Raw genomic sequence first — 9,086 nt, 5'->3', positions numbered from 1 at the left:
ATTTCTTCAGAACTTGGCAGGGGGCTGCTTTCATGGCATTCATGGGTGCAGGGGTGCCAACTTAAATAAAATATTGGAGGTGGAGCAGGTAAGCTCCCCCCTGCATAATCGATCACAAGACAATGCACACACATCATTTGAATAGCAATGGCGGTCCCCTAAAATATTTTATTGGGGCCTCTACCTCTTGAAGTTGGCTCCAATGCACAGTGGCCGTCAACTGAGTTAAGTAACCAATTAGACTCTGCTGTCCTGAATCATACCTTTACAAGGTGTGAATAATAGCTTGGTCTGTGTTGAGGACTAGCACCCCAGGAGTCTAGCCGGGGACCTCTCCTGCCACATCTTGCATGATTGATGGCTGGAAGTGGTTGTGGTTGCTTCAATCTGTCCTGTATACCCATCCAAGGAAAACTGATATTTTAATTCTTTATTGTCGGGGAATGAACTGAACAGGAAGACTCGGAAGTGTCCACTCAGTCTGTTTGGCTCCTCTCAGAAGAGGAGGGAGAGTGGGAAGGTTTGCCCCCTTATCTCCAGCAGTTTCAAGAGGAGAAGAAGGCAGATCTGAATTATAGCTGAAGGTAGTGGTGGAGGAAGGGGGAGTGAGAGAGCAGACTGCAGAGATCTGCCTGGAAAGTTTGGGAGATTCTCCTTCTCCAAGGGCGCATCACTCACTCTGTATTCAGGTGCAAATAATGCACAGGAGTGTGATTCCCGGGATTTTCTGTAGGTACTCAGGATATTGTTGGAAATGGAAGAGGTGATCTTCAGAGTAGGCAACATCTCCTTTGTGTGGAGACCTGGATTCTTTGTCTTGCAACCAGATGACAGAATAAAAAACATAAATACAAACTTGCTTGTTCTTCTTGTCTTTGATGTTACCAGGAGATGAGAGTGTTTTCCACATTTATTGACAAAAGGATATCATCTTGGTGGTATGTATGATACTTGTGTCTTGTGCCATGGATCCTTGCTCCTAACTCTGAAAGAGGAGGTCGTGGAGAAGTTTCATGAGGGAAGTTCTGAAGCCGGATTTCAGAACTTCTGGGTGGATTCCATCCTGTCATGTGGCTTTACCACATGCTTGAGAGTTAGACTCATTGAATCATAGGATTGTAGAGTTGGAAGGGACTCAGAGGGTCATCTAGTCCAACCCTCTGCAATGCAGGAATCTCAAACTGAATCCTCCATGACAGATTGCCATCTCACCTCTGCTTAAAAACCTCCATTAAAGGAGTCCACAACCTCCCAAGGGAGACTGTTCCACTGCCAAACCGCTCCTAGTGTCAGAAAAATGTTTAGTTGGAATCTTCTTTCTTGTAACATGAAACCTTCCCTCTGGAAGTGGTCTCACCTTCTTTGTGACAACCCTGGAGGTTTTTGAAGATGGCTCTTCTTTCCCTTGCTAAATATTCCCAATTCCCTCTGTCAGTCCTCATAAGGCATGATTTCCAGCCCCTTGATCATCTTGGTTGCCCTCCTCTGCACGCCTTCCAGCTTGTCAACATCCTTCTTAAACTGTGGTGCCCAAAACGGGACACAGCACTCCAGGTGTGGTCTGACTTGGGAAAATAGAGTGGTACTATTACTTCCCTTGAATGGGACACTAGACTCTGTTGCTGCAGCCTAGAAGAGCATTAGTTCCCCGTCCCCCTGCTGCATCACACTCTTGACTCATGGTAAGCTTGTGGTCTCCTTAGACCCCTAGATCCTAGTAGCCATTTTATTAGTTTTCTTCTTATTATTAAATTTCTTTTCTTCTTCTTTTTTATATATAAATTTTTATTAGGTTTTCTTTACATATCATTTTCAACAGTAATTAAACATATTTTTACATTTTATTCCAATTTTTGACTTCCATCAATCCTGTCTGAAAATTTTCCAATCTAATCTCTCAGTATGCATTTCTTATCTTCCCTATTACATTTCAAACTCATAACCTATATCTCTATCTTTTTCTACTTTGTAACACTTCGTATATTTCTCCTTACAAAACTAGCGTAATTTGTTGATTACAGTTGCTCTTCAAATAATTCATATACTTCTTCCAATCTTCTGTAAATCTCTGGTCCCGCAGATTTCAAATCTTTCCTGTCATTTTGTCCAATTCTGCATAGTCCATTAATTTCGTCTGCCATTCTTCTTTCATCGAGAGCCAGTGTGGTGTAGTGGTTAAGAGCGGTAGTCACGTAATCTGGGTAACCGGGTTCGCGTCTCCACTCCTCCACATGCAGCTGCTGGGTGACCTTGGGCCAGTCACAGTCTCTCAGCCCCACTCACCTCACAGAGTGTTTGTTGTGGGGGAGGAAGGGAAAGGAGAATGTTAGCCGCTTTGAGACTCCTTAAAGGGAGTGAAAGGCGGGATATCAAATCCAAACTCTTCTTCTTCTTCATCGGAATTTCTTCTTGTTTCCATTTCTAGGCTAACAATACTCTTGCCGCAGTTGTGGCATATAAAAACAATTTAACATCTTGCCTATTAATGTCCTGGCCTATAATACCAAGTAAAAATTCTTCTGGTTTTTTTTTTAAAAAATGTATATTTCAACATCTTTTTCATCACATTATATATCATTTCCCAGAAGTTCTTTACTTTTTTACATTCCTACCACATATGATAAAATGTTCCTTCTTTTTCATTTCCAACATTTGTTATTTGTCTTATACATTTTTGTGAGGAGAACCTGAGCTTACAGGGTTAAACAGCTCAGAGTGTGCGTCCTGCCTACTGTTGGGCGGAGAGACTCTGCGTCACTTCCGAGAGTCTCAGTCCTTTGTTCTATTCTGCTTTCGGTTTTCGTACGGAACTGACATGCTTGTATGATGTTCCGTACTCTGCTAGATAATGGATAGTTTCTGCTGTAAATAAAGTGCTTTAGCTTTTAGTAACTCTGTGTGACACACAGGAGACAGAGGCTGATTTTTCTGACCGCTGCTAGACTCTGCTTTTGCTCAGAGCTTTGGAATGCGAGGACTGGCACAGCGATGGAAGCGGGCTGGATGCCAGACTTATCTATCTGAGCAATAAATGACCTAAGAGGTTATGGACGCAGCAAGACGCTGTCAGAGAAAGCCTACTTTTATGTGCTGTGTGCTGGAAAGCTTTTGGCTGCTGAAGAAGGAAGCCCAGCTCTGAGGCCCTGCCTGGAGGAAAGCAGGGGGTTTCGCTGGCTGCAAGCTGTGTTCTGCAAGAGTCGCTGGAGGCCTCTCCTCGGACGCCGGCTTGTACGCGTGAGTACTTCTGAGCCTCAAGGGAGGACCGGGGGAGGAGATGGCTGAGCTCCAGGAGTCTTTTAATGTGCCGTTTGAATGGCTAAACGAGGGTGCAGGCAGCTACTGCACTGAGAAGGGACCAGAGAATGTTGGGGCTTTTAATCCTTGCCTTGGATTCCTCCCAACTCCCTCATTTTGACGGTTTAACGACTGTGAAAGCTGTCTGGGACGCTTTGGAGCGTGTCCATCAGAGAACGACTGCTGGGGCCAAGATCCATACTACTAGGAGTCTTTTTGAGATGAAGCTTATGCTGGGTGGTTCGATGAGAGAGCATATAACCCAAATGCTGGCCATGTTTGATAAGCTTCGACAGCTGCTAGTCCCTCTCTCTGAGGAGCTCAAAGTGTACATTCTCCTGAGCTCATTGGACAGGAGCTATGAGACGTTGTGTTTGACCTTGGAGGCTATGCCGGCTGACCAACTAAGTCTGGATTATGTTGCGGGGCGTCTTTGTGATGAGGAGGCTCACAGACAGAGAGCTAGGGTGCGAGCTGCAGGCCCAGGCTGTGCTCCCAAAGGTGGGGGTGCAGGGAATGCAGGAAGAGCTGGAGAGGAGATTGTGAGAGCTTTCGCTTCACGTCGTTGTTATCGCTGTGGCTCCCCCTCCCATCTCGTGAGAGACTGTGCAGTGGAGGTGCAGGAACAGCCCAAGGTCATCTCCCGGAGCAACCAGATAATGAGCTCTTCGAAATGTGGGAAACCAAAGCCAAAGGCAGCTGGCAGAGACGGCCCTGAACATAAATATTTAGCAGCTTCTATGGCAACATTCCAGAGCTGTAAACAGGACACTGTGCCGTCTTTTGTGACAGATTCAGGAGTGTCGCATCATCTCGTGCCCTCTGGTGGTTTTCTGAGGAACTGCACCTCTGTAGTCTCTGGAAAATCTGTTTGGCAGATGGGACTAAGTGTGCTCTGACGCAGACTGGCTCACTGTTTTGTTCTTTCTTACAGGATTCGATACAGGCGTTTGTTGTTCCTGGACTGTCCTGCGCGTTGCTATCCATCGCTGCTCTTGTTGCTGATAATTATAGAGTCTGTTTTGAGGATAACATGTGTTCTATTTGGCATCAGCATTATCAACAGCCACAACAGAATCTGCCTCTTTCTTAACTGCTTTTGCACCATCATCATCAGAAATGGGATGACATTGAAAAATACCAACTCTTTCCCATTTTGGATTACAATCCATGCTTCTGGTCAACCTGATTGCTTTCGTGTCAGTGATAAATACACGATAGGAACCCTTCTCATATCCCAGAAAAATACCGTGTTCACCACGTTTGCTCAGTTTGTTTTCCTGCAAAGTGTGAACCCATACCACCGAACCAAAAATTTTGAAATGTTTTACGTATGGCTTCCTTTTGTGAAGCATTTTGTACGGGGTGCAATCAATAGCGGACTGATATCAACGATTGTACACATAAGAAAAACAGAAAAGAACTTCGGCCCAAAAGGGATTGGGTAGGCCCGAATCGTGCAACAGAGTTCTTATACCTTGTTGCAAGGTTTGGTTCACTCGTTCACACAAAGCATTTTGCCAGGGAGATCCGGGCGGGGCAGTCATATGCTCTATGCCCTGTTCAGTAAGAAAACTCTCAAATTCTTTTGAACAAAACTCTCCACCCCTGTCAGTAAACAAACAATGTATGTTCTCATTGTGTACATACCTGAGCCATGCACAAAATTGGTGAAATTTAGTGAAAGCTTCAGATTTCTTCTGCAACACATAGACCCAAACATATCTTGAATAGGAATCTATCAGCACCATGCAAAAATGTGAGTTGCCTCTAGAGAGCGCTAGAGGTCCCACCAAGTCAGCATGTATGACTTCATATGGTTTCTTGGCTTCTCTCCCAGATTTTACACCTTTGGGACCTTCCTTAGCCTTATTTTCAGTGCAAGAAACACATTTCATATGATAAGGACATTTTTTCAGCTTCATGCCCTCAACCATGCTTGGCATTTTAGCCACTGCCTGAAAATGCAAATGACCATAAAGACGGTGGTAATCATGAATACATTGATCATGCAGCTTCTCAATCTTATCTACAGAAATATTACATGTTTTCTCAGTTGCTTTAGCAGCACCTGTGACAAAAGGCAATTGATATAAACTATTAACACATTTGGCATACAGAATGAGCTTGCCATCTCGACGAATTTCACAACGAGATCCAGCAAAAACCACCTTGAACCCTTGATAATCAAGCTGAGAAACACTCAAAAGATTGTCCTGAAGATGAGGAGCATACAGGACATTCTTAATTGTTGCATTAAGGCTCTTTAAAAACACAGTTCCTTGAGCAAAACTCCCGAGAACAGTCCCATCTGCTTGATGAATTACTTTCTCTTGCTTCTCAAGATGAACAAAGAGATTCTTATCTTTAGCCACGTGGTTGGTACAGCCAGAGTTGACAACAAAAAAACCTCCGCCCACGTTGATTGGAACAGCGTGAGATCAAAGCCTTTGATGCAGCTGCTGCTTGGGGATTTCGTCCTCCTCCCCCTCTGCCTTTGAAGTTGCCCTTCTTCTTTGAAGTTTTCTTGCACTGGGAGCTCATATGGCCTTGAGCTCCACATGAAAAGCAACGCCGCAATTTTAGAGCTTTAGCAGCACTTTCACTTTCCCCTGCTGGAGACTTAGGCAAATTTTCAACAGCATTGTCCCGGCTTTCTCTAACAGCCTGTCTGCAATCCCACTCATTCAAGAGCACGCTAGACACATAATCTTTTGTTAGCCGGTCAGAAGACATGGTAGAAATCTGGGCAGCTACTCCGTCGTAAGAATCGTCTAGCCCAGGGGTCTGCAACCTTTAAGACAGAAAGAGCCACTTGGACCCGTTTCCGAAGAAAAACAACAACTGGGAGCCGCAAAACCATTGCGACATTTAAAACAAATATAACACTGCATATATTGTTTCTTATCTTAATGCTATATATACAGGATCGTGCAGTCAACTGTCAATCTCAAGAAAAAAGGACAAATTAATAGCTAATTAAAATATTTAATTTACAACCAGGTAACCAGGTTAATGGGACTTTTGCTCCTGAACCTCAGTACTCAGTGTCTGCACATCAGGGCTGTAAGACGTCACCTTCATTTTCACACAGGCTTGCAAGCTGTCATCTGTGAGGCGTGATCGATGTTTGTTTTTAATATAGTTCATGTTGGAGAAGACCTGCTCACATACATATGTGGAACCGAAGATCGACAGGACTCCAAATGCAGACTTTTTCATGTTTATATAAGTGTTGGGGATGGCATTTCATGTTTCGAATACAAGTTTGTCCTGTTTGGGAAGGTTTTCAATATCACTCCATTTATGATTCTGAGCCAGAATGGCCTTCTGCCGGGCAACATCCTCAAGAGTAGCGGTCAAGCATTTGAACTTGGACACCCATATATCTTTGTCGGCTATATCGGCCAGTTCCAGCTCAAGATCAGGTTGACTTACACCTGCAAATGCAGTCATATTCAATAGGGATGGATCAATCGCCAGGGGAGTGACAGGGAAGGATGATGTGTTTTTTCCCTCTCTGAACCCACAGAATCGTTTCCCAAACGAGCTTTGCATTGCAGTGATTGCAGACTTGAAATATTCCAAATTTATCGTATCATGACTTTGTTTGAACTCTCTCAAAGAGGGGAAGTGAGACAGTGTACCTCTCTGGAAATCTTTGACAAACACTGTCAACTTGAGCTCGAATGTCAAAACCTCCTCCAGCATGTGCAGGGCTGTGCCTCCTTTCCCCTGAAGGGTTGTATTTAGCGTGTTTAGATGGGCTGTCATGTCTACCATAAAATGTAATTTTTCCAGCCACTCTGGCTGTTCCAGCTCAGCAAAGGTAAGCTCTTTGCTGGCCAGGAAGGTTTTTACTTCTTCCAAACATGTGACAAAGCGTTTTAGCACCTTGCCTCTGGACAACCACCGGACCTTGTTGTGGAGCAGGAGGTCAGAATATGTGCTTTCCACCTCATCCAATAGCAAACGAAACTGACGGTGGTTTAAACCCTTTGCCATTATCTTATTAACAATCTGAATGACCACATCCATCACTTTTGTGCATTCGGGGGGAATTGTTTGAGCACACAATGCCTCTTGGTGCAGGATGCAATGAAATGACAGCAGCGTTCTACCCAGTGCCTTCTGTGCTCCTCTCATGCTCGGTGCCCCATCAGTAGCCACTGAGACCAGGTGGTTGGTGTTTATTTTTTTAGCACTTAAAACGTCCAGGACAGCCTTACAGATATCCTCACCCCTTGTTTGGTCTTTTAGTGGTATCAGCTCAATCAGTTCTTCCTGTGGCCCAAAAGAGTTCACATATCGGCAGAACAGCGCTATTTGTTCAATATCACCTTTATCTTTGGACTCATCACAGGCGATGGAGTACGCCACAGCTGAATGTCTTGAATATGCTGTTTGCTAATGTTTTCTGCCATTTTTAGGGTTCTGTCTTTAACAGTCTTCGCAGACAGAGGCATGTCTTTGATTTTCTGCACAATTTCATTCTTGTTTTTGAAGTCCATGTATAGATGTTCCGAAATCTTAATGAATGCTTCTTTTACATACTCTCCATCTGTGAACGGCTTCCCGTGCTTGACTATTTCCTGAGCGGCTACAAAACTAGCATATGTTGTGGAATTTGCAGACTTCACCCAATTCTTGAAATTATTTTTGCTCCTATCAAACTTCCTCATAAGTTCTGCAAAGGCTTTTCGTCTCTCAACTCCATCTGGATATTTTTCAGCAAAGGCTGTGTGTTTATTCTGGAAATGTCTTGCAATATTTGACTTTTTGTTGTTTGCAAATTTCTCACCACATATTAAGCATACTGGTAAACCAGTCTTGTCAGTAGAGAATGCAAATGATTCTGTCCATGTATCATTAAACATTCTGTTTTCTTCAGAAATTTTTCTTTTCTTGCCTTTATCCATGGCTGGCCTACCGGGGGTCCAAAACAGGGACGTAATTAGAAATCAGAGGGCCCCATAGCAAAATTTGCTATGCCCAATAATCAATGCCCCAAAATGCCATAGAAAATTAATCAGGGCCCCAGTGTACCATAAATCATAATCAGTGCCTGGTGTAAATAATAATTAATAATGAGGGCCCAATGTCATCCTCGTCATTATAAAAATAACTTTTTTGACACTTTTTAAATTATTTCTTTGTTTGACCCCTCAGAATTACTCCTCCTCATAGAAATAAACGTTAAATTAACAAGTTACATTTTTTTGGAGTGTGTGTTCTTCACTCCCCTCCAAACAGTGACCAGCGTACATGCCCCCTTTCAATGCAGCCTGCTTACAAAGGTGGGACGACAAAGACAGGCAAGAAGCTGTTGCATAACGTTCCCCAAGGAAAGCGTTAGCTATTCACCAAACTTTCCCCTGCTTAAGTTTAAAAAGGGGCTTCAAGCAACTAAAAAGGGGCTTCAGGCAACTAACTCCCACGTGGAATTGCCTATAGTAAGATGGCGGCCGCCTCAGAAGACCACGTGGGCAGATAAGATGGCTGCCGGGACGATCCGGTTACCCAGCAACATCACAGCTGCTTCCGAAGCTTTTAGAGCCTCAACCTTCCGCGTTAAAGAAAGCAGCCCGCAAAGCAAGCGTTGGAGCGCCGAAGCCACCTCACCCCCACAAGGAGAATGCTGCGCGTGTGACCAAATAGTGAGGACTTACGTTGCTAGAGACAAGCCCCGACGCTACCACAAGCCTCCCTCTCTTTGCGCCGCCCAGCCTCCCAAGAAAAAACCCCCGCTTCAAACAGTCACAAAGCACAAATTCCACACGACCGCGACTTGA

At 44.2% G+C, this 9,086-nt stretch overlaps 1 protein-coding gene across 1 annotated transcript in view; it reads left to right on the top strand.

Annotated features, from left to right (window-relative positions):
- The window catches only part of LOC310657666 (CD209 antigen-like protein C), a 123,672-nt gene that overhangs the window by 113,600 nt on the left and 986 nt on the right, over window positions 1-9,086 (top strand). The window lies entirely within an intron of this gene.

The sequence above is a fragment of the Podarcis tiliguerta genome (genome assembly GCF_965153285.1).
Source record: "Podarcis tiliguerta genome assembly, chromosome: 9".
Lineage (NCBI taxonomy): Eukaryota > Metazoa > Chordata > Lepidosauria > Squamata > Lacertidae > Podarcis > Podarcis tiliguerta.
The sequence above is the reverse complement of the archived record's forward strand: the minus strand, read 5'-3'. Positions and strand labels throughout refer to the sequence as shown.